Source organism: Lissotriton helveticus, chromosome 2_1 (assembly GCF_964261635.1).
Source record: "Lissotriton helveticus chromosome 2_1, aLisHel1.1, whole genome shotgun sequence".
Lineage (NCBI taxonomy): Eukaryota > Metazoa > Chordata > Amphibia > Caudata > Salamandridae > Lissotriton > Lissotriton helveticus.
This window is the reverse complement of record NC_136059.1, coordinates 1893751533-1893777829: the sequence shown is the minus strand read 5'-3', so window position 1 is coordinate 1893777829 and position 26297 is coordinate 1893751533. Positions and strand designations below refer to the sequence as shown.

Genomic DNA, 26297 nt, shown 5'->3' with positions numbered 1-26297 from the left:
GAACTCCGCGCATGCGCAAAATGAGAAACCTTGCACATGCGTAGAAATAAAAATGTTATCGAGAGACCAGAGTAGGTGAGAAGCGTTCTGTTGACCACTTCCTTCAAAACGTTCTATGACGTAAGAATTTCACCAACACTCCTTAAAGATTCTGTGACGTAATCAGTCACTAACTGAGATGGCAGGGGAAAGATGACTCCAGACGGGAAACTGTCAACTGTCACACCGGACCCAGACGTTTTTAGACGAAGGCAGGACGAGCAGGGAAGCAGGTAACACATTGTTTTCACGAAGGCAAAGCAAAAATTACTTTGTAGTATGTGGTAGAAAACACATCAGCACCACCCAGTGGTAGAAGTTAAGTATTTTCCTTTCTGTGGTTTGATTTTTCCTTCGGATATAAACAAAGTATGCAGAAGCTGATTTTTAATTATCTTAGCGCTGCAAGGCTCGATTTTTTTTCACAGGACCACATTTCAGTTGGTAATAATTCTTGACTTTATATCTAGGTTCAAATTTCAGTTCCCAATCACAAATAAAAATGTATTTTGTCGTTATTGAGGGACTTAGCTCAGCTGTAGCCAAAAATTGTCCAAATTTTAACAGCAGAGCTGCATCAAAACTTCTGAATTTACACTAAGATTGTTCCAATTCAGTAATTAAAAAATTCAATACTGGGAACTGAGAGTCAGTTGATAGCCATTAATAATCATGTGAAACTGGCAGATTTCAATTCAGGGCGACCGTTGGCAGGGTCACAGGTGGGGCAATTGGGTGCCTAGTTTCATCAAATCCATAAGTCTAAGTTCACTTACTTGAGTCTTTTAAGTCCCTTAATTTCCAAACGGTTGGAGAATTTCTTAAAATTCTTACTCCTTCAAAGCGGCTTCATTTACTTCAGTCTTAAAAGTCAACTCTAATCCAAGGTAGTTCCATGGGTTCTTTGCATCGTCGCCAGTGTTATAATGAAGAAAGATGCGATGTCCAGACGTGTAGAATAGGATCATAGCTTTATTAGATGTTAGTCAGATCCATTGTAATGCCCCACCAGGAGCAGGCTCTCCACAGCTCAGCCCTTCCACACTAACTGACATACTCTTCTAAACCAAACACTATCAACATTCCATTTGACATCATCAGTGGTTGAGCAGCAGGGAGAGAACTTCTGCAGGGAGGGTGTATTAAGTAAAAGTACATTATACTTCCTATCCTCGTCGCCAGTGTTAAAACGAAGTAATAGCGCAGACATCTCTTGTAGAAGGTATAAGTAGATTTATTCACGTAGTAATCAGCAGGTATACAGTTACAAGAAGATCCTTAGTAAATCAGGTAGTCTCTGGTAAAGCCCCACCAGGAGCAAGGTCCACTCTGCTCAGCCCATCTCACCAACTGAAACTCTCAACATACAAGGCAACCCCAACATTCCATGTGACATCATAGCAGGCTGAGTAGGCAGAGAGAGAACTAAAGAGGAGAGACATGAAATGGCAATAAGCACATTACAACACAATGTATGTAGCATTTTTGGCTAGCGAAATATGGTTAAGAATTCGCAAATTACCACCAACTTTTGGTTGATGGTAACTTGCGAATTCTTCAAAAAATTCATATTTTGGCATTTTTTAAGGTGGCATGTGATGCACACACATGCCCATAGGGCATGTATGTGCGTCATATGCACACACATGTATATTTCAGGGGTGCAGCAGGGTGCCTTTGAGACACCCCTGCACTCTTGAAATAATTCTCAAATTGTGATTAGCAAATTACGAATTCGCTATTTGAGAATTATTTCGCAATCATTCCAATGGGCCTCCTGGCCCATAGGAATGCATTGGAAATTATTTCTTATTTGCGAATTTGCTAAATGCGAATTCGCAAATAAGGAATATTAAGGAATCGCTAAAAAATTGCGATTTTTTTCATACATACCATTTTGCAATTCCTAAATAGCGATTCCTTAAAATTCGCTATTTATGAAATGCAAAATTGTTTGTTGATACATATGGCTCAAAGTCACTTAAAGAGATGTTGAACTGGTGCGGAATCTTCAGCAGCTCTACCGGGCCATAGATGTCATACTCAGTTCTGTCCCATGCTATACCACCAGGTATAGGAACGGCTGTGATGTTCACTGATGACAGATCTCTTCTTTCACAATGGGAAGATTTATGAGGTTTCAGGACCAAGTTGATTTTCTGACTTACTGTGTCCATTGCATTATATTTTCTATCTATCATTTTTCCCAAGCTCAAAACCAGAATGAGCCAGAGCAGGAGGAAAAGTACACCTAACACAATCCAAAATTCAATCCATGGTGAAACCACGTATATTTTCTCAAGTTGATGAAAGAGTCCTTTTATTTTTTCTTTGAAAGTTTTATTTGCTGGCGTATCTTCGGGTTCACTGGGATCCTCAGAAAATGTATCAAAGTTGATAAAATAGCCAGAGGCAGTTCTGTCAATTGTTGGAATTGCATCAGGATTGTTATTAATCTTTGGAGTTGCTTCTTCCTTTGTCATATTTGTATAGTCAGAGGCTACATCATTGTAGACAGGTGTTTCTTGACGAACTGTTATTTGAGTCTCAAGAGGCATGAGTTCCATGGCTTTGTTGCATAGTCCTTCATTTCTTACTGCAGGTTTTCAAAGCTGATAAGTCTTTCAGTTTGAACCTCTTGGATAGTAGCGAGATTTGGTCTTCTGCTACATCTTGGGAATCCACTGGGCCTACTACTTATTATTGGCCACATGTTGTGGTTTGACCAGGTCGATGGATGCAACTCTGTTCTCCCTTTTTCCAACAAGGGGCAGTAGTACTACAAATCTTGTTCCTTGGATTGCCAAGATAGGTACTGCTTTTCTGTAAGAAGGCCCAAATTCCTTCTTCATCGCAATCTTCTCTCTGACTAGATCCCCAATCTTTGGAATCCAGAGAGGTCTTGCTGGGACAGGTGGTTTTTCTTCAGTGGATGTCGGCTTTTGTGTTGCATTACTTAGACTTTTTCTTGTTTCGTTCAAGTCCTATAAAACAGCCAAACGATCTTTGACATCAAAGGGTTTTTGTTCCACCACTGAAGTTTGACAACCGAGGTCTTCGATTATCATTCTAGTACCAAACAGTAATTCATATGGAGTGATTCCACCCAGAGAATTTCTTGGCAGATTATTAAGACTACGTTGGACACTTATTAGATGTTTGACCCACCCATCACCCGAACCTAATACCTTAGCTGTTATGTATTGCTTTATGTTACGTTTTTTTTCTTTCCACTACCGCATTACCCTCAGGATGGAAGGGACTAGAATTCCGCAATGCAATACCCAAGCTAGCCATGGCCTCCTTGTAAGCTCGAGAGCTAAACGCAGGACCCTGGCCAGAGTGTAGCGTGCCGATTGCATATGTGCCGATAAAAACTCGCAAATCCTTTATAATAGTTCTGGCGTCAGCCGAGCCCTGGGGCCACATCCAAATAAATCTTGTCCTAGTAGTTGTGGGACCGCATCCGATCAATATAACGTTTGCGCATAGATAGTCTAATGCTGTCTAGCAATGGTATCTGAACTGGGCTGGCTACACTGTAGTCAGGTATCTGGTGGCTTTCGCTGCTGCGATCTCTGTTGCAGTTAGGGCAATAAATTGCAAAATTATACACATCAACGCTCATTCCCGGCCATCTTTTCTAATTTTATTAGAGATTTTAAGATCCCTCGATGTCTCAGACCCTCTCCCATATGTGCTTCGTGTGCCAAAGCAGCTCCCCGATTCCTGTTTGGAATTACTCTGTCCCCCACTCCAGGGATTCAAGCAAAAGGAACGGAGTTTGCATCAATTATGTATGTATTACCGAGTGGATAAATTAGAGGTAACGCTGCATAGCTGCCTTCCATTGAGGCTTTTACTGCTAGTAACGTTTCACAGTCTATTACTCTTTTAGAGCGATTGATTGTAGCTACGGAAGCCGTTTGCACAGCTGCCTTCGCGGCTTCATCAGCCAATGAATTCCCTGCAACGTGAACGCCATCACGCTGATGACTCAGTGTGTGAATCACGGGAGTCTTTTGTAGTTCTTTTTGCAAAAGCACTACTTGTTTCCAAAGCGTTTTATGCTTGATTGTGCCACCTTTTGAATTTTTGAAACCATTTGGAACCCAGTTCTGCAAATGTTCGTTGTAAGATTCAATGCAGAAATACGAATCGCACACTATTAGTGTGGGGAATTCGCGATTGGTATTTTCAAGCGCCATCTTGAAAGCATGTAGTTCAGCTCGCTGAGCTGTACAGTCTCCGAGTGATTGAGTTTTAGTGACCATAGGTCTGAATTTACCTTTGCGCCAACGACCTTTAACAATCGCGCACACAGCACTAAAAGCTTGTTTACCCCCAATTGTGGGCTGTGCTGATTCGTCTGTATATATTATACATTCGTAATGTTCTAGAGGCAGAATCTCGGTCGGCAGAGCACATTCGTACTCGTAATGTAGGAATTATTGTGTCTTTAAGTAGGGGTCAAACACGTATTCAATGTCTGTTGCAGCAAGAGAGTTAACCCATTGTATCCATCTCGGATGTAAATCTTTTGCATTAGGAATGCTTGTGTTTGTCACTGCCTCTAAGGCAGGTACAGGTGTAACGATCATTATGCGTTTACCCTTTGCTAGAGCTCTCTCCTTTGCTACTGCAGTTTGAACCGCCATCAGAATTTTCTCTGTAGAAGTGAATTTTACTTCCGCTTGTGTGTACAAGTGTGATTTGTATGGTATTGGTACCTTTTCACCTTCATTAAAAGTCAGGTACGTGAATCCGCATCTCCCTGGAATGATTCGGATCACAAGGTTGAGCACATTGTCACGTGTCTCTAACTTTGTTTTTGCTAACATGTCTGTTTGCACTGAACGCAACATTTCTGTGTGTGTTTGCGTCCAATTAGTTGGTTTGAAATCAGGTTTGATTAATTCGTAGAGAGGTTTAACCCTTTCTGCGTAATTCAGAAAATAAGTTCTTCTAAAATTCAGGAAACCTAGAATTGACTGTAAGTTCTTCAGCGTTTTTGGAGGTTGGAGCAGCGCACATTTCTCTAGAAAGTTTGCTGCCAGGCTTTGGCCCTCACTTGATAACTCGTAGCCTAGAAATAGGACATTGAGGTGGGCAATTCGTGATTTCTTAAAATTGAATTTGTAGCCCTCAGAGGCGAACCCAAGTATTATGGTGTCCACTCTTTTCAAGTGCCTGTCCAAATCGTCATCTATAAGATAGATGCCATCGACATATGATAATGCCTCATCATCGTACATTGGTACTAACTCTGTTACTCTGGCTGAAAATAACTCTGGACTATTCTTGAATCTCTGGGGTAGACGGCAAAATTGTCGCTGTGTCCCCATAATTGAGAAAGCGGTCAGATGCCTGCTTTCAGGTGCAATGTTTTGACAGAAAAACCCATTTGAAATGTCTAATGTGGTTTTATATTTTTTTCCGCACGATGTTATTCATCAGTACTGCACTGTGTGCATTTTGTACTGCAAATGTTTTGCAACAGGAGTTTAAATGTCTGTAATCCAAAACTAGACGAAATTAATTGTCTGGTTTGGAGACAGGAAACAAAGGATTGTTCATTGACGAGGTGCATGTTTCAATCACCCCTTGGTATTCAAGTTGATTTAAAATCTCCCTGACTTGTTTTTTAGCTTCTTGCTGGACAGGATACTGCCTCTGTGCAGTAGGTTGATTTTTTAACTGGATTTTATGCTGAGGAGAGTCTTCATCCCAACCTGCATGATTTTTATATAATGCTGGAGCTTGGGCCACAGCACATTTTCTGGCATAGGTGTATTTTTTATGAATAGGAATATGATTTGAGAAGGCTGGCATAATTACTTCCTCGTCATGTGGGCACTCCCTAACAAATTCAGGTGGCCAGTCTTGTTCAGCTAGAAGAATGTCATAGCCCTTAGAGAGCTTCTCCCAAAAGAGTGCTCTTATTTTTCTAGTTATGTCCCCCTCCATCTGGAGTGTTACTTCATATAACTTGTGGGGTACACTAACCCTGGTGTCGGCAGTTTCAACCTGAATGCATTCATTCAAGTCGACTGTCTCCAGATGATCCATCAGGATCCTGCGAACTATGGTGACTTCTGCTGCACTGTCTAGCATTGTCTGGGCCCACTCCCTGTTCTTGAGTTGTGTCCTCAAGATCCTTGGCATGTCTGATCTTTATGCTTGCTACCTTCTTTTTGGTGAATTGAGTTGTCTTATTTTTTGGAACGTGCTGTTCTTCTTTGGACTTCACGCATTCCTCTTTCTGTTATGGTCGTCCTCTCCTCTCGGATTTCTGTGAGGAAGTCTGAAAGGTATGAGAGGAACGAGGATCAGTATTTTGATATCTATCAGGTTTTCTTAAAGTATCCCTATTTCTAAGGTTATACCTTTTTTCAGAGGTCTCCCGTTGGGGAGGCCTACCTCCCCTTTGGGGAGATCTTCCTCTGGACTGAGAATGTTTCTCTTTAGGAAGTGTCTGTTTAGTATTTTCCCTCTTCTTCTTAGGAGTAGTGAGATTATTTTTAATAAACACCTTTTCAGGATTTTCTGTTAATACAGGTTTTACTTGTTTCCCACCCAAACTATCTCTTCCTAGCTCTTCATATGATTTTTCAATAATTCTTGCAAGCTCATATGGTTGGTCTGTTATATCTGTTTCTTTTAACTTTTGGCTGATTGCCACGGATGCTGCTTCACCTTTTATGTTCGCTAATAATATAGCTGAGACCTGTTTGAAATCTTTCAGTAATCTCATACCTAGATTTAAGGCCGGTTCTGGACTGTATTCATTTTGAATCTGTCTCAGAACGTCTGGTATCACCGCCATGGACAATACTCCATGTGTTTTTGTGTAGATTGAAGCAAAGACTGTACCCCAAGTGTCGCAGTCCTCCACATGTGGTGCTATCCCCATTGGTAAACAGATTGTCAGAATTCTGTGTTTCTCATGAGGTGTACTATCAGGGAATACTGCCTCAATTTGAGTAATTTTTTGTGCTAACCAAAACAGAATTTGTTCCCGTTTGGCAGGCAATTTACCAATGACTGATTGTATAGTCTGTGGTGTAATTTTGTTTCTGTTCCCCTGGTGAGGGTTGTGCTGTGGAATCCTTACAGTAGGTTGTACTGTTAAGGTCCGCATAACATATTGAACCAATTGTCTATGTATTTTGATTAACTGTTTCAGCTGAGCTAACAGTTCTCAACCTGTCATATTTTCTATGTCAGGAGGATGTGGTGTATAGCTGGCTAGTAATGGCCATGTTGCTCCTGGTCTACCTAGTGGACCGAGCCTGGTTATGTGATTTTCATGTTTTAGGGCACCTTTAAACCAGAGCTGATGCTCTTGGTAAGTTAATGGAATCTCAATGTCCTCATAAGGAACATATTCCTCCGGAGGTTCCTCTACCTTGTAGTAGTGAAACTCGTGTGTTCTTCCATCTGCTGGAGGAAAGTGAATCCATGAATAGAATACCTCTGTCTGCCAATATTCATGTCCCTCTATAACAAAGATTACTTTACCACCTCTCGATGATACTCCATTATTTATGAGTTTGTAAGTTATAGTTTTCCTTACATTTACCGGGATGATTATAGCATCCGGGCCATTCTGTAGCCTATTTTTGTCATCTAGAACTGCTTGTGCTGCTGCTGCAGTTCATTCTTTGTCAGAAATCATTATTTTACTGACTGAAGAGTTTGCAGAGTAATTTTAAAGAAAACAAAGATTAGGTGCACAGTATTTTGTAACAATATATCCTTCAACGTTGAACAAACCAAAAATTAATACATAGGTTTTTTCGTCCTACTCAGTTCTGGTGGATATTAACCTTTTACCCACTCCAGACGCCTATTGGAGGTTTTACGGGAAAAAGGGGTCTGTGTGAAAAGCACGACTGAGTTACTCTAGTATCTAGCGTTAAATTATCGCCTTACCGAACGTTGGGCGCCATGTAGTGTAGTTCCTATATTGGCCAATAGGCTCTGCGCAGTGGAATAACATATACTATAGTTTAGACGTAGGACTGAAGTCGACTAGGTCTCTATCGTGTATATTAGACTTAATTGTGAGTGCCAGCTAGCTCAGAGCTCACTAGAAACTTTCTCGAATTCACAAGAAGGGATTAGTTTCTGACAACCGCATAAACATGACAACTTTGTTTCCCAAGAATAAGAAATCAATCTCTAGAGTCGCGGAAAAAATAGATAGCTATTTTACTCAGTCAATCGTGCATGCTTCATTTCACCAGAGGTGCTGAGAAAATAGAGAGACTGGCGTTTTCAATAAAAAGCATTTATTGAACAGTCTTCTTTCTCAAGCATAAGAAATGTACTGCTACAATCGTAATACTGGTAATAAAGTACAGGGTATATAATACGAACAGTATTATAAAGTAGTACTGTAAAAGCATGATATGGTTTCTAAGCCATAAATTGCTTTAAAACGCATAAAATACATACAGTGATAAAATGATGGCTAAAAGTACTCAACTGGTGCTTCTAAAATACGCCTACCCCGGTGTACCTGACCTAAGCCCAGAACAAGGGAAGAAGTAAGTGAGGAGTAGTTTAAGTTTAGTATTTTCTGCCAAGAATCTAATCAAGAATTCTCTAAGGGTCTAAACAGCTCCGTACCTTGGTTTAGAATGAAGGAGGTCTTGTATCTCTCTCTCAGGACTCAATTTCCCAGCAACCCGCAAGGGTAGCCTGGAAACGCTGGAGCTGGATTTCTCGGCAGGAGAAAAGACAGAGTCTCTCAGTGCGTGAGCTGGAGGGTCGGCTTCATTCGGCACTTGCTGCTGCAGGGCGTTGGGCAAGTAGTTAGTCGATCTGCTCCAAACCACCGTGTGTTTGTCTGGGCAAATCTAGGCATATTTATACTTTGAAGGTGCCGAGTTTGACGTGTGATTGGACTTAATAACGCCATCATAGACTCAGTTCTTTGAAAACTCCATGATTTCATAGATAAATTAGTATTTAGGCAAGGGGATGTCCCTCGCTGCTGAAGGCGGGGTTTTTCTAAGAAATCGTTGTTGATTCTTGGAACGTAGTGGAAGTAGCCATGCCGTATTTGGGCTGCATAGACTCAATCTAAATATGGTAATGATTTCTATGCCTATATAAGGATTGGATAATGTATACCTATATAGGAGCATGAATCGGGAACAGTTACACTAGGGTCCTAGATTCATTTACAACATCATAGCAGAGGCACAAGCTTTGTGCCAGCTTTATGACCTGCAAAGCCCGAAAACTCTTACACACCCTGTATGAGCACTCTCAGGATAACTGCCCCATGCGCAAGCTGTAGTGGAGCGAGCCTGAAGGGATGTGATTCACTGTTCAATTGTAAATAACTCACACCATGATACGAACATTGAAACTCCTCCCACCTCCCTGTAAAAGAGTTAAGCCCATAGCAATGCCAATGCTCCTCCTATCACCTGGTGGCGGCCATGAATAATTTCCGACCGAACAGCTATGAACAGCGTTTTGTTGCTTTCTAGCGATTTTTATGCTTTGTTAAGTTCTGTCATATATATACGTTTATCCAAACAAGATTTAATTTAGGTTGTATGACAGAGGCACGCATGGCTAACCCACGCATGCCTTTACCACGCAGCCAGAACCACGAATGAGTCTTAACCACACATGCCTTTACCATGCAATTTCATTGTAAAGGCATGAATGGTGAGGGGGTATGTGCAGTTAAATCACCACTACCGACTCCCGCCCTAAGCCCTACAATTCAAACCCCCAACCAGCCTAAAACCATCCCTGCCCTTAAAAATACCTCTTTCCCTCCCCCTGCACTGAGGCCTAAAACCATACCCCTACCATAACTACACCGTCCTGAGCCCTAAAACGTACCCCCACGCTGTCCATAAAAGTACCCCAACGCCTTCCACTGTCCTAGGCCTAAAACCCTGCCCCAATAAAAAAAACTACCCCAATTCCCCTGCCCTGAGCCCTAAAACCACACTCACTCCTAACCAACTCCCCCCAAATCCACCCTCAGCCCTTAAAAATACCCCTCCTCCCTCCCCTCTCTGAGCCTAAAAACATGCCTCCTTTCCAAAAGTACATTGACCCCCCCCTGCCCTAAGCCCTAAATGCAACCCCACCCTTAAAAACTACCCCCACAAACCCGGCCCCAGCCCCACTTACCTGTCTGCGTCTGAAGCTTCCTGTTCTTCGCCACGCCCATCCTGAATACTAGACCTCTATCTGCCTTTACCACGTATATGTGTGGTTAAGGCAGATGCGTTGTTCAGCAAGCGTGGTAGCGCGTGCGTTAGTCAGGCACATGTGGCTCTGCCCACATTGTTCCGGCTGTTCCCCTTTCATTTCTAATAAGTACTTTCTCATGAAAGACATTCAAATTAGGAGTGTATTTAATCAGAGAACAAATCCACAGCAGAATTTACGAGGCCACATTGGGGTGAGAAATATAGGACTGATTCAAAAGTATCATATTATTTTTAGGCAAACATTTCCACATTTATGTAGATTTACTAGCTTACCCGTCCGTTGCTGCGATCTCAGAAGAAAGGAAATTTAAGGAAACTTGTTATGATAAAATTCAATTTATATTGTGTCATTTTTATTGAAGCATTCATTTTAATTTGGAAAACATTTTAAAGTGTTGTTTTAATTCTGTTTATTTATTCGAGTGCTTGTGGATAAAAGTTATTTTTGGATTTTCCGTCTGGTGTGTACATGAATAAATCAGAAGGTTTTCCGACGCGTGAGCTGCCCACATACAGTTGTCCATGTGATAAACACAGATTCTCCAAATCTAGTTCACACACTTGCAGCGATTGTCCTTGTGCTTTGTTGATGGTCATTGCAAAAGCGAGTCGCACCTGAAACTGTAAACGTTGCATACACGAATAAATCAGAAGGTTTTCCGACGAGTGAGCTGGCCACATATAGTGTTTCTCCTTGTGCTTTGTTGATGGTCATTGCAAAAGTGAGTCGCACCGTAAACTGTAAACGTTCAGTTTTGGAAAGATTATGAGGGCCCTGGGTGGTCGGGGGGCCGATATTCAACACATTTTTTTTTTTTTTTTTGCCAGAAACCTTCACGGGAGTGTACTCAACAACCTTTAACAATTTTTTTATTTTTTATTATTATTATTATTTTTTTTAGCCAGAAACCTACGCGGGAGTGTACTCAACAACTTCCCAAAGTTTCATGCCGATCGGATGAACGGTGTAGTAATGCATAAAGGACAAACGGACATACTTTGGTTTTTATATATATAGATTATCTGCGCATGCTTACATTAGCAAACAAAGGTGGTAGGTAGATGGCTAAATTGAAAGTCATTCAAAGCTTTATCAAATATTTATTGAAGTTTGAGCACTATGTGATGGTGCAAATGTAAGCACTTGAATCAATGTTTATTTTTCATTTTTAACTAGTCGTTTTGTAGAGCTTTGGCCCGGCCTGGGAGATATTACAATGTTTTATAAGGTATTTCATAGAATTTTGTTTTAGAACAGCACATTACAATCAACATCTTTGGTATGAAAGAATGGTGAAGGTAAATGAGAGAATAAGCGTGGGTTAGGGTAGATTAGCATTCACAATCTTTAGGATAGTAGCGTTAACAAAAATGATACAAAAATGACCAGTTATGATCTCTCTTTCTTTCATTATAAAGAAAGACATTAGGGATGACTCCATTTGTAATTCCCCAAATAAAGAGTTACACGTACTTTTGCAGCTATGGTGAAAATCTAGTTAGTCCTGAGTCGTTTCAAACTTTGATGTTTCCAGATGAAAAGCTCCCCTGCTCCTGAGATCTCTTGAGCTTCCCAAGATGGCCAGGACTTTAGATGGGTAGGGAGTATTGATCAGATGGAGTGTTTTATAAGTGAGTCGGCCTAGTTTGCCTTTGAAGTTTATGTGATTTGGTCAAATATTCTGAACAGCAGCGTTTAGTGACAACAATGCACATTGACAACGGCTGATGGTTACTGCAGTAAGAGCATTAGAAAGTTGTTTCACAGCCATAATTGTAGTGTCTAGGAAAGAGAAAAGGATGAAGACATACTTAAAGGATGACTTTCAAATTTACTTTTGAGCGTCATCCTATCTCCACCATCATTTTACTCATGCAAATTGCATAGAGTTGGGCTACACTGCATGTCATTTCTTCAGATAATTATGTGGCATTCCTTTGGAGACTGACAGCCGAGAGACGGCACAGTGGTTATATTGCCCTTCCATAGGTCTTTATGGATATTAGACTCAGTAGTATGTAAGAAGCAAGGGCACAACAGCCTGAATCTTGCAGTTGATGTGGATAGTGATCCAACAGGATAGGGGAGTGTGATGGAAGTAGAACCCAATAGTGTCCAGCACAAACCTGGAGGAACAGGAGGGGGTCTGGCAATGACAACAGGCTGGAGTGCTGTAGTGCAGATAGTAGGAAGGAGTACTGGCCATAGAGTGGAGTGCTAGTATTATGCACGACCCAGGAGAAACACAAGGTAAGATATGAACAGACAAATACTTTTAGAAAAACCATGGTGCCAGAAAAAGGTGGAGAAACAAGAAGAAAGGAAACAAGCATTTGCAATGCAATAGGTCTCCCATTGGCTAGAGTTAGAGCTACTTGTGTTGTAAATGACACTGTTTTTTACCTATGTGTTTTGGTTTTGAGTTGTTGTATGTGGTGGGGAGTGCAGAGGTGTGGGGTGGACTGTAGTGGAGCAGCATTGCATGACATTCTGTGCTGTGGAGTGGTCACATTGTGTGGCGTAGAAAGTTATTGAGTGTGTTGCAGAGATAGATGTAGATGTTAGTATTATTAGCGAGGATATAACGATGGAGATTAACGCCCAGGTGCTGAAATTGGGCTGTGGTTTTTTTTCTTTGCAACATTTTATAGCATCTGTAAAAAACGGTATTCTTTATTTAAAGTTTCATACATAGCGTTACGCAACTCTGAAAAGAGTTAGTGTGCTTTACTTATATATTCCACAGTACAAAAAACCAAAGGGACAATGTCCATTTACTATAACCATAAGTAGTACATTTTAAATCAGGAGTGAGAGATATTGGATCAGCAAGAGAAGCATGAAGGGAACAAGATAATAGAGGGGAAGACTGCATACTTGTGAGAGCGCAACATGCAGGACACCAAGACCAAGGATGCTCACAAGCAGTATGGGGGAGAGGATGTACAGGTGGAGGGCGGAGTGTAGGTTTGACAGAAACTATAAAGAACACACGATGTAAGTTGTAAAACACTCACGCACTCGTGGAAGAGTGCTGAATTTACAATTGTGTTTTGCAAAACTTTATCTATAGGTGCAGTTTTTTGGTTATAAACTCGCAGTACCAGGTTGCCTTTTTGTTTACTGAGTGATAACTTTTAAAAGTTTTACACCTAACATCAAAGGGCAGCCACAAACAGCTGCCTGTAAAATGAGCTCATGTACAACGCAACCACCCTAAGTGCGTTTGTTTTCCGACATGCTTGTGAGCTCGCGACAGTGCTGCTGAACTCCGTGCAACCCAACTAGTTGGCCAAACTGTTGCATTTTGTAATTTGTTTTGCATTTTTGGGGGCTTTTAGTAAACCATTCAGAGGGTTTTGAAATGCGCAACACCAATGGAGGGGTAGAGCAGGTAGCACAATGGGGCTAGTAATTGATGGTATTTAAACAGAAGTTGGGTATATTAATTGGGAGGCTTGCTGCACAAAGAAGCGCACAGCTTCAAAAGCGGAGGGATTAACCAAAGCAACTTACCTCTGCTGGCTGCTCCAGACCAGCTCCCACGTCCTTATTCCCCAGGCTGGGGGCAGAATGGAGGGTTGCTAAGGGCAGATACGTAGAATCAATAGGGTAGAATAGAGGTGTGGGGGGTGAAGAGTGCATACCAAAAAAGCACACCACTTTAAAATGGAGGGATTAAGTAAGGCAATTTATCTCTGCTGTCCGCTCCATACCAGCTCCCACGTCCTTATCCTCCAGGGAGGGGGCAGTATGGCGGGTTGCTGGGGACACGGAGGGAGAAAGAATAGGCCTGAATGAGGGGTGACAGAGTGCGATGCTAACGCTATATACCTGAAAGTGGACGCGCATCCCCAAGATGTCTTGAATGCACGTATTACCTGGTGGGTGGCCCAGAGCACCTGAATATTATGTAATAAAAAGTATTTCTAATGTATGAAGGATAGGAGAAAGAAAGTGAAACTATGTAAGGGTGCGGACATTTTATTTCCAGCTGCAAGAAAAGCTTAGGAAACGTTATGGGGGAGATATGTACTTCTTTATGCAGGACAGTAAAGCTTTCTTCTCTCGCTCACCAAAATCCAAAAAGAAATGGTAATGTTGGACACCAGTCATTGTTTCTGGCGGGGCTGCGGCTAACGCCTCCAGCCGTGTCTTCCACTGTGGTGGCCGGATGGAGGTGTAAGTAGACACTTCAGGACACATCACAAAAATTATAGACAATTTGATCTCCCCCAAAAAAATTTGACTCGCACAAAGTCTGCCATTTTTTAATGGTATGAGAAAAGCAAAATGCCTGCAAAGCAACTCCTGTTGGGTGAATGCTACAGGAAGTAAAGTGGTCAGGGGCAGAAACACTCCATCACAACATCAGCCGAGGCAGGAAACCAATAAAAGAGTTCTCCACACAAAAGGTAAAGAATAAAAGTGTAACTATATTGTAGTTGGTCGGTGCTCCCTTGGCATAAAACGGAAATGATTTATGGGAGCACCAACTAAAAAAGAGCCAGGACAGAAGAGCAACACAGGAGTGAACCAATGCCAAGCAGCAGGCGTGATTACACTCAGGACAGTGGTTACAACAGGTCTTCCAGACAGCGCCTGCACATTACCTTGGCTCGACCTAAAAACTGGGTAGCAGAATGCAGAAGAATTCCAATGTTTGATAAAATAAGTACCACAAGCACACGGAATATAGCTTCTGACTGATAGTAACGGGTGAAGCAACAAGCATTGAACTGAAGCAAGCTTTTACAGTGATAGTAATGTTGCACACGTGTTCTTATTTATTTATGCTTGCACTGAGAGGCTTAGTATCAATGTTTCTCTTTAGTTTAGCAGCTGACATGCCCAGGAGAGAGAAAGACGCCCACCACTCTCCTGCCCATTCATTGTGGGATTCAGTAACTGGATGACTTTTCCTACAGGTCTGCTGATGCCCCCTCCTTCGATTGCATTCCCCATGGCATCTGCAGCTGGAGAGTAGAGAGGGCGTAGCAGGACAGCAGGTGAAGTTGCAGGACAGCAGGTGAAGCAGGAGTGCATCTAGGGCTGTGGCATACAAGTCTGGAAAAGAAGCTGCTGGAAAGTCATTTGGGGGGGTCTGGGGTGCTGACAACCTATCTGAAGATAATATAGTAGTGGGGTATGGGTAAGATATTCAGGCCTGCCAGTTCCTGGTCTTAAAAATTGGTGGAAATTTCTAATGAAACAAGCACAACTGTCCAGAGATTTCCCACGAAAACCCGTTGACAATTTCTTCCATATAATGATGTTCATAGCTGTGTCTCAATCACAGCCCATACCTGGCCCCATACCTTGTGCGAAGAGCCTCTGCCATGCTGGAAAGCAATTCACTTCATAGTGTGAACTAAATACACAACCCTCTCAGTGTTATTGGACACCATGCCTCAGCTACCAAGAGCTTTCGGTATTCTGAAGAAATCCAGACAGGTTGTCAAGGTTTAGCGGTGTGGTTTCCTCAGTCATATTTTCCTATGACAGCTTTGTTTCCAAGAGCGACCTCTGAGGTGCCATGTTTTGTACGGTGGAAGGCAGCTGAACAGGTTTTCTCAAACAATAGCTCTAGGAACGCAATATCCCATTGTTCAATGTGTAACATATTGTACACAGTGAAGAAATGTTTATCCTGATGGGTTCCTATCATTCACAGTAGCCAAACTTTTACCTGACTATTTCACCTGTAGAAAAGATCCCATATTTTTAGGGGTATTTATTTCACTGCAATAAAACCGCTCCTTGTTTAGGAAGAGAAAACGGGGTCGGCTAAAACCACAGAACAACATCAAATATTCTCAAAAGTGTATTCTGCTTCTGCCTCCCATCCAAACTGCATATTGGAAGACCTCCAAGTGTTCTGCTTTAAGTCAAATTATGGCGGCTGCATGAAATACATTTGTCATTTATGGACCATTGCCTCCAGGCCAAGCCCTCGAAGAAAGCGAAAACCAGACCAGCAACATTGTATTTCATAAACGCCCTTTTTCTGCACTGTTGCTGATTTTCTTTCAAGTCACCATAGCATGTTCCCGAAGATTAAACGTAGACCACCACAATTTGTGCTCTTAAGCCCCAGCGACTGGGAAAATCATTGTTATCAATAATCATTTTCTCTTTCACTTGTCAGCACTTCCCTTTGGATGACTGATTCTGTTTTCAGTCCCGACATGTAAAGATGAATTCCAGGTAAAGCCAATCCTTGTGTCTGCTTTGTTGCTAAGTATAGGAGAGTGTGTAAGTGCGTGCGTTTGCCTATATCAGCTAGTCAACATTTCACAGCTAGAAATAAATTATTCTCATTAGGGTTTTTGAGTGTGGCCGTCCTCCCAAAACGCCATTCTTTTTTAAACTCAAATGTGCTGTAGTGGAAGAAGGTGCCAGCGTGTCTTTTTCAAACTGTAAGACTTTTAGACGTTTTTTGTGTACAAAATATACCTGCCAGAGACTGGATTTCTCAACTGTAATCTTTGTTACCCCAGTATTTCCTTTAAGAGGAGAGCGGTCTTATATCCCATTTTTTGAGCTGAGCCTCCATCTTTTTCTAATGAAATGAATGTTAAATGTTGTATACTTGTAAAGCGCACAGCTGCCCCAGCAAAGGGGCGTCCCGGCGCTGTATATCACTGGGGAATCCATCCTGGCTTTCCCTGTGAGATGATCCCTCCTGGGCATCTCCAAGGTGAAGACAAGCATCCCCAGCGCTGATGGGGCCGTTAGTAGAGATTAAGCAAGCTATTGCCCAGAGTTGCTGAGTGGGACCCATAGTTGGAGTGTCAGGAATCGAACCCTGGTCCCGGGCCGACCTCTGCCTCCGGGTCTGCCGCCTCTAACCAGTGAGCCACACCACTCCACAGTCTTACTTATCCTGTCTTCTGCTAGGCTGTAAAGGGCATTCACGCCCAGAACACTTCACAACATGAAGTGCTTGTGTTCCCGGTGATCGAAGTGTAAAGGCGTGTTAGAACATTGTGTGAGACTAGAATAGTATAAATGTCCTTCCTCTTCTCTTCAGCGCTGGCTGTAGGTTAAATTGTGCTCCGAGTAGAACAAACAGTTAGCCTGGCCACCAGCCTAAGACACTCCCCTTCCAAGTCCCTTCATATGCTTCAAATAAATGGTCCTCAATGTTTCATTAAATGACAAACACATCCAAAGGGTAGAACAGGGGCTGGTCATGCTTTTTAGTTTCCGGTAGGCACATTTATAGGCACAAAATCTAGATGTAATGAGTGATGGAATATTTTTAATTGATTTCAATGATGTGCTTGGTCCTCAGACCTTGGTCCAAGGATCTCACTCCTCCCATCAGCTCCCCAGCAGCTCAGTGGTGCTCTGCGCCGCCTCGCATCCAGCCAGCCCTCCTGTGCAGGGTTTGAGCCTGCCTGCCCTCTGGTCTTGTTATTTGCTTCTGTTCTGGTAGTTTACTCTTTTTTTCTACACTCCCTGTCTGCCACTGTACTTTTCTTTCTTGTGCTTATTTCCCCTCTGCTCCCCCTCGTTTTTCCCACTGTTATCGCCGCTCTCCCTGATCCCTCCCCTACCCTCCCACCCCTGCCTCCTAATTGATCGCCCTCCCCCTTCCCCTTCAAATGGCGATCGCTTGGCGGTCGAGCCTAAGGCGAGCCCGCCTGCGTCCGTCCGTGCCTGGACCGCGCCTAGCGCCACACCCATTGGCTCCCCCAGACGTCGCCTTCCTGACAGAGATCTGGCTGAACGCCTCCTCGGCACCAGACAACACCATAACCATCCCGGATGGTTACAAGATCACCCGCAGGGACCGAACCAATGGAACAGGAGGAGGAATCACCATCATCCACAGGAACACTCTCAGAGTCTCAACCAACACTGATGACACCCTCAGTACCGCCGAACACCTGCACTTCCAGATCCACACCGATCCCAACACCACCCTCAGAGGAACCCCCGGACCCCGGCCACAGTTCAGTGACTCCATCGCCAACTTCGTCAGCACACACGCCCTCGCCTCCACAGACTACATCCTCCTCGGGGACCTGAACTTCCACCTTGAGAACAACGACAGCAACTTCACCACCCTGATCCCCAACCTCGCCATCCTTGGACTCAGGCAGCTCGTCACAACACCTACCCACTCCGCAGGCCACACTCTTGACCCCATCGTCTCGATAAGCTCTCACGTCTCCTGCGGCCACACCATCGAACTCCAATGGACAGATCATCGCTGCATTCACTTCACTTCGCCTTCCGGAAACCCACCACTCACCACCGCACCCGACATATCCCCCACCATTCATGGAGCAAAGTCACCGAGGATCAATTAACCACCACCCTTGCCCTGAACCCACCCACCGACCCCACCAACACCGACACCGCTGCCCGCAACCTCAGACAGTGGATCGACGACTGTGCCAACACCCTCGTCCCAATCAGGAAACCCTCCAACAGACATACCAGCAAGAAAGCCAGCTGGTTCAACGAGGACCTCCAGGTCTCCAAGAACACATGCAGAAAACTAGAGAAGAAATGGCACTGTGAACCGACACCGGACAACTACCCAGTCCACAAGAACGCCACCCGCAGACATCACCTCATCAGATCCGAAAAAGGGCTTCCTTCAAAGACCGCCTAGACGACAACGCACACAACAGCAAGAGCTCTTCAACATCGTGAAGGAACTCCCCAACCCCAGCTCCAACACCAAAGACATCCCATCTTCGCAAGACCTGAGCGACTCCCTTGCCACCTTCTTCCATCGCAAGATCACAGACATCTACGACAGCTTCAACGTCACAACCACCCCGACAACCACTGAGACCTCCGTCCCCATGGCCACCATCCACACCAATCCCCTGCTCTCCTGGACCAACATAAGCAATGACAACAACATCAAAATCATGAACACCATCCACTCCGGATCTCCGTCAGACCCATGCCCACACCACATCTTCAACAAAGCCAGCGCCACCATCGCACCCCATCTCCAGAAAGCCATCAACATCTCCTTCGAAACAGCGACCTTCCCGGAGAACTGGAAGCACGCCGAGATCAACACCTTACTAAAAAAATCCAAGGCTGACCCCAACGACCTCAAGAACTTCCGGCCCATCTCCCTAATCCCATTCCCGGCGAAGGTCAACGAGAAGACCATCAACCGACAACTGACCCACTACCTCGAGGAGAACAGCATCCTGGACCCAACCCAGTCCGGGTTCTGCAGAAACCACAGCACCGAAACTGCCCTCATCAAGGCCCTGGACTGGACCGCCTCCTTCCTCTCCGGCAGAACCCAGAGCATCCGCCTCCCTCCTTTGCGCTCCAAAGCCACCGAGATCATCAGCATCATACCCCAAGGCTCATCCCTCAGCCCGACGTTGTTCAACATCCACATGGCACCGCTCACCCACGTTGCCCGACTACATGACCTCAACATCATCTGCTACGCCGACGACACCCAGCTGATCCTATTCCTCACCAAAGACCCCCTCACTGCCAAAACCAACCTCCATGAAGGAATGAAAGCCATCGCCAAGTGGATGAAGAACAGCCATCTGAAGCTGAACTCGGACAAGACAGAGGTCCTCATCCTCGGCTCCACCCCCTCAGCCTGGGATGACTCCTGGTGGCGGACCACACTGGGAACAGCCCCAACACCCACCAACCACGCACTCAACCTGAGGTTCATCCTCGACTCTACTCTCACCATGACAAAGCAGGTCAACGCCGTCTTGTCCTACTGCTTCAACACCCTCTGCATGCTCTGCAAGATCTACAGGTGTATCCCCACAGAGACAAGTAGAACAGTCACCCAGGCCCTCGTCAGCAGCAGACGGGACTACGGAAACGTCCTCTATGCAGGAACCTCGGCCAAACTCCAGAAACGACTACAACATATTCAGACTGCCTCTGCACGCCTGATCCTCGACGTCCCTCGCCGCAGCCACATCACACCCCACCTGAAAGACCTGCACTGGCTCCCCGTCAACAAGAGGATCACCTTCAAGCTCCTCACCCATGCACACAAGGCACTCCATAACACCGGACCAGCATACCTCAACAGACGACTCACCTTCTACACCCCCAACCGCCAGCTTCGCTTCACCAACCTCGCCCTCGCCACCGTCCCCCGCATCCGTAGAGCGACCTTCGGCAGCATATTGTTCTCCCACCTCACCGCCAAGACCTGGAACACCCTCCCCATCCTCCTACGGCAGACCCAGGACCTGCTAGCCTTCAGAAGACTACTCAAGATCTGGCTATTCGAACAGTAGCTTCTCCCACCCCCCAGCGCCTTGAGACCCTCACAGGTGAGTAGTGCACTTTACAAATGTTCTGATTGATTGATTAAATGAGGTTGCCAATGAGAATTAATGGTCTCATTGTGATGAATGGTGTGGATGCAATAGATCCCAATGATATATACACCAATGTTTCAGTAGCTATTTGTTGAAGCACAGGTTATGTGGGGTGATATGTGGGGTGATATGGGTAAACCCCTTCTTCTTTTGTCCACTTTATTTGAAACAAAATCGTGAATTTCCTTGTTTGGATATGCAGGACCATTGCGTAATAAAGCATGTCAAGACCAATTGAATACATGTTTACTTGTTCACAGTATGTCACCCCATGACAGCCAAAGCCCATACCTCTCTACTGTTTTTGATTATAAAGAGGCTTTCTGGAGTTAACCCCTTACCTGCGGCTGCAATTTTCCGGCAGTGCGGCACTTCCACAAAATGGGAGGGGCCGCGTTGGCCCTTGGCCGACGGCAGCACTAGCAAGGTAGTGCTGCCGTCGGCCAACGGCCGACAGAAGCAGGCAAGGGGTTAATAAGGTGAAAGAGTCCAAAGCGTCCCTTAGTGCACAAGGGCCACCGGACTCGTAGACAGTTCTGTACATCAGGGTGATAAAATACCTGTGGAGTGAAGAAGAGTGAGTAGCATTTCCTTCAAATTGAGCAGATCTTCTGCCACTGTTGATTTCTTTAGTAATTGTGCTATGGATCTTCTCTGCTATTGCCCATTATTGCACATTCTTTGGCCAACTTTCAAACTCAGGCCTTTGGTGCTAGTGAATTGTGGTCTGCCATTTAGGTAGAAGCCGCCCTGTGTTGTCAGTTTGTTTAATTTGTCATCGCTTAGGCATTATGAACAACAACAAGCTATGTGCGGTCGAATTCAAGCATATGGATAGCCACACTTGTCAATATTTTTACAATAATGGACAAAAAAATAGCATTATGTACAGGCATAGGTAGGCAATATGAAAAGACCTGCATTGGAATAGCTAAATCCTGCATACGTTGTTGGGTGATGTGATTATGTTTTATTTAGGGGAATAGAAGGCAAATACTCCCTGTTCTTAGATGTATGAGAGCGCAGACCAGACCTTATGTCAATCCCAGACTCTTATTGGACTTGTCAAAAAGTGAATTTTTCATCTTTTATCACTTCAGCTTTCCTGCAAACATTATTTATTTATCCATTTATCAAACACATTTGAGTAGGGTAGATATAGCTACATGGGTAATGGAGCACTTCACATAAAACAACAAATACATTGAAGGGTCTTTGAGGTGTCTTTCTTTGTAAATCGTCTTCACTTTTTCTGTGTAGTCCCAAAATATCACTATTGTCTGTGCTGCAGATGTTATCTTCTCGACTCTGCTGAAGTATCACCGGCCTAACTCTGAAGCCTGGCTTTAATGGACCTAGCTGGTTGGGAGTCAAAGCTATATGTGCTCCCTCACACAACAAGAAGGGGGATAATCGCTTTGACTCTAGTGTTTTTAGCATTTTTATTTCAAGAAACAGTTCAGCTGATGAGCCCTTGGTTGTCTCAGGAAAACCAGTGAAGCACTGATTATTACACATGGATTTCCCGTCTGCATCTTTCACCTAGCTTCCAACAATATATGCTATTCCCTTCTACTTCTTAATATATTTTCTCAGTTCTCCTATGTCTTGAGCTATGGCTTCCCTCTGGTGGTTTTTTCGGCTACCTTGCACAACCCTATGCAAATTCATTTTATACTTATTTCCACTGTATCTAGTTTATTATCCAGGATACATCTGGAACTTTGGATGGCACCGAGGCACTGTTGATGAGGTCTTGGCGACTCCTTTGTTTTCGGTCAGTTCCTCTTTCTTTCATTTTGGGTTTTCTTAAGAGCTTTTTCCTTGACCAAATATGCAATCTTGTGCATATATATATAGATTGAAAAAGGCAGGAAGTGCTGAAACGCGTCTCTGGGAAACATAAGCAGCTTTAAATAAAGTTGAATGGCCCACCCTCCCTGGAGTACAAGGACTCTTTTGTACCTGAAGGAGAAAGTGATAATATATATATATATATATTCACTGTATCAGTGATGTCATTTGAGATGTCATCAGTGATGTCATGAGTGATGTCACTGACCATGTCATGAGTGATGTAATATGTGACGTCATCAGCAGTGCATTGCACGCGCAAGTTATAGTGAGTCCAACTAACTATAACGTGGGAATTTCAATGGTTTTATGCGAGTAAAATTTCCACCTAACTATAACTGGTGTTAAACCTATGGTTTTTTCAGTGAATATATATATATATATATATATATATATATATATATATATATATATATATATATATATATATATATATAAAATTTCTATGGCAAAATGAAACCCCTCATTTTGTTCCTTTTCAAATTAAATGTATTAAGTGTTACCACTTTATTCCAATCAAGATGACTACAGGTGTGCCATACTTTTGTCATAAGTAAGACTGTTAGCGTTCTAGTTGTTCTTTAGAACACTCTGGGACATTCTGTCATTGGGCTATAGTTGGGCTACATCTGGCTGATATTTGGGCTACATTTGGGCTCTTTTGTCTCTGGTGGCCATCTTGGGAGACTGCATATCAGAATTTTTTTAATGAAATATAAGAGGATTTGAGAAGTCACTCAAAATGTGCCCTAATTTTCCTTTCTTCAGCACTAATCATAATTTCTATGGCAAAATGAACCCCCTCATTTTGTTCCTTTGCAAATTAAATGTTTTAAGTGTTAACACTTTATTCCAATCAAGATGACTTCAGGTGTGCCATACTTTTGTCATAAGTAAGACTGTTAGCGCTCTAGTTGTTCTTTAGAACACTCTGGGACATTCTGTCATTGGGCTACATCTGGCTGATATTTGGGCTACATTTGTTTTTTTTTGTCTCTGGTGGCCATCTTTGGGCTACTTTGGGCTACATTGGGCTACATTGGGCTACATTGGGCTACATTTGGGCTCTAACATATATATAGCCCAATGTAGCCCAATATATATTTTTTCAAAGTTAATTTTCGTAAAAACCACTGGAGCATATATCTTGAGGCATAGCAAAGGCACATCGGGGTACCAGTCCCTACAATTTTGCCAAGTTTGGTGGAAATCCATTCAGCGTTCGGGCAAAAAAAAATTGAGTCCAACCGCCCTAACGAAATTTACATGGGGAAAACACGTTTTGGGACCCCCCCTTTATCTCGGCCCCCGCTTGACGGATCCCCCCGAAACTTTCAGGGAAGGAGCGGAGCACAGCGAGGCAAAGTTAAGGAAAATTACAGGCAGATCCCTCATTCGACGACAAAGTTATTCCCAATAGAATGTTGCGGATTTCCTATGGAAAACGATCCTAACTATAACTACCTACTGGCGACCGCCATCGCAGTCCCTTGTCGCTGTCTATAGTAGACCTCATTGAAGATGAAAAAATTGTTTTCGAGACAAAACAACATCATGCAGTCTTTACACCTCGATTCGACACAAGGATGGAACAGATGCTTGTCGTCGGTTCCTCAAGAAACGGTCTATCTCCTTTCGTGACCACACTGAAATGATTTTAAACATGATGTTGTTTTGTCTCGAAAACAATTTTTTCATCTTCGATGAGGTCTACTATAGACAGCAACAAGGGACTGCGATGGGAACTTGTTTTGCTCCCAGTTTTGCCAATCTATTCATGGCAGACTGGGAGCAACAGGTGGCAGAGACTCATGGACTATACCGCAGACATGTGAAAACCTGGCTGCGGTATATTGATGACCTATTTATCATCTAGGATGGTCCCCAAGCAATGGCAGAAGGTTTCATCCACGACCTCAACTGTAATGATTTCAATCTAAGTCTAGAAGGGAAAATCAGTAACCAGTCAATGGAATCTCTGGACTTAAAAGTTGAGGTTGCTGACAATCGACTAGTGATGAAATTATTTCGCCAAGCCACTACAGGCAATATGCTGCTTCACGCAGAGAGTAGCCACCCGAAATCCCTAATACGCAGCATACCCTTTGGTGAGTTCCTCCGGGCTCGGAGGAACTGTAGCAAGGATGAGGACTTTATACTTGAAGGGGAGTGCATGAAAGAGCGTTTCAAGGAGCGTGGCTATAATCCACAAATAGTTGAAGAAGCTTTTGTGAAGGCAAGTAAGATCAGCCATGAAACTTTATTAGTCCCCAATGAGAGTAAGAAGAATGAGGTGCAGGAGGTGGTTAGATTTATCTCCACATACCATGCAAAATCTTGGCAGGTACAGAACAGCCTAAAGAAACATTGGAATGTATTAAAAATTGAATCCACGTTAACTGAGGTGGTGGGCTGTAATCCCAGCATTACATATCGAAAAGCGGACTCTCTAAAGGATAGACTAAGTAAAAATGAAGTTAACACCAAACAAAGAAAGACAACTGATGTACAAAGCTTTTTTACATGCATGACATGCACAGCTTGTAAATATAGCAATAATGTTAAAACAGTCTACTATCCCCAAGAAATATGTAGGGAGCACAATGTTCCCTGCTAAAAAACGTATTCTGGAACATATGAGGGCAATCGAGAATAAAGACCAAAATTCACCGGTAGCCCGACACTTTGAAGAACTGCACAGAAGTAATCGCAATCTATTCAAGTTTTTTGTGATTGATAAGATACCACCCATGAAAAGAGGTGGGGATAGAATACGAAGGTTGCGGCAATTAGAAAGTAAATACATTCTTGACTTAGACACCCGTATCTCGGGTGGGCTGAACTCTGAGGAAGAATTAAAATGGCATCTGGGAGAGTAAACTGCCAGCTGATGAGCACTTCTAGACTCTTGAATTTTTAACTTTGTAGAATTGCACAGCTGTTTTCTCAGTCTCTTGCTTGTGTTTCTCCTGTTTTTAACATTAGCTTAAAATCTATCACTGTTTAGTATTTATGTTTTGCACTGTATAGTTCAATAGAGTAAGGCCATTTTAGCTCTAACTAATAACAAGACTTATTGGTTTATTTTGTTTTCCTTTACAGGGAATATCTGTTAAAGAAGAATGAATGTGCAAGAGAGGTTATATTCCCACTTGGGACTAAAGAATTACTAATTCAAAAGGACATTGTTACTATTGTTTGTAATTCATTGCGGAGACTATCCCACTGGGGACTTGTGCCTTATATCAGAATATTGTTTTGATTGGCTAGATAATTGATGCCACGAAGCGCAACGAAATAGAATTTCTACAATGTGCTTTTTGTTATATAATCTTTTTCTATAGCATGTTCAGTTAAGATGTACTGGTCAAAAGTTAAAGATCTTGGTTTAACAGGGACACCGTTCCAAGATGGCCGCTATGTATATAATTTGCACTTTAGTCCTTTGTCTATGTTCGTATAAGGAAGTGGTATGTGAAAACTTTATTTATTTGTTTCGTTTGAGAACACAATTCACCCGTGACCAAGGCGAGTAATCGCTGAAACGCGTTGGGTTGGTTCCATGCACTGTTTGTCATGCTGGAAATAAATTGAACAAATATGAACTACTACTGGATGGTTTGATGAAGTGGTGATTATCGCTGGATTTGAGTGCATTCGCGCTACTTTGGGAGCGTTTGGTGAAATGGATTATATTTGACAGGGAACCCTCTGACCCTGCATTTGCACCGCAGTCTATGTGTCTCGGTTAATTGGAGGAAGTGAAACGGAAATATATATATATATATATATATATATATA

The 26297-nt window shown here is 43.2% G+C and overlaps 1 long non-coding RNA gene across 1 annotated transcript; it reads left to right on the top strand.

Annotated features, from left to right (window-relative positions):
• Positions 1-167: 167 nt before the first annotated feature.
• LOC144818925 (uncharacterized) lies at positions 168-26105 on the top strand. Its single transcript, XR_013607178.1, has 2 exons — positions 168-272; positions 25599-26105. It is a non-coding gene; the product is annotated as an uncharacterized LOC144818925 (long non-coding RNA).
• Positions 26106-26297: the final 192 nt, after the last annotated feature.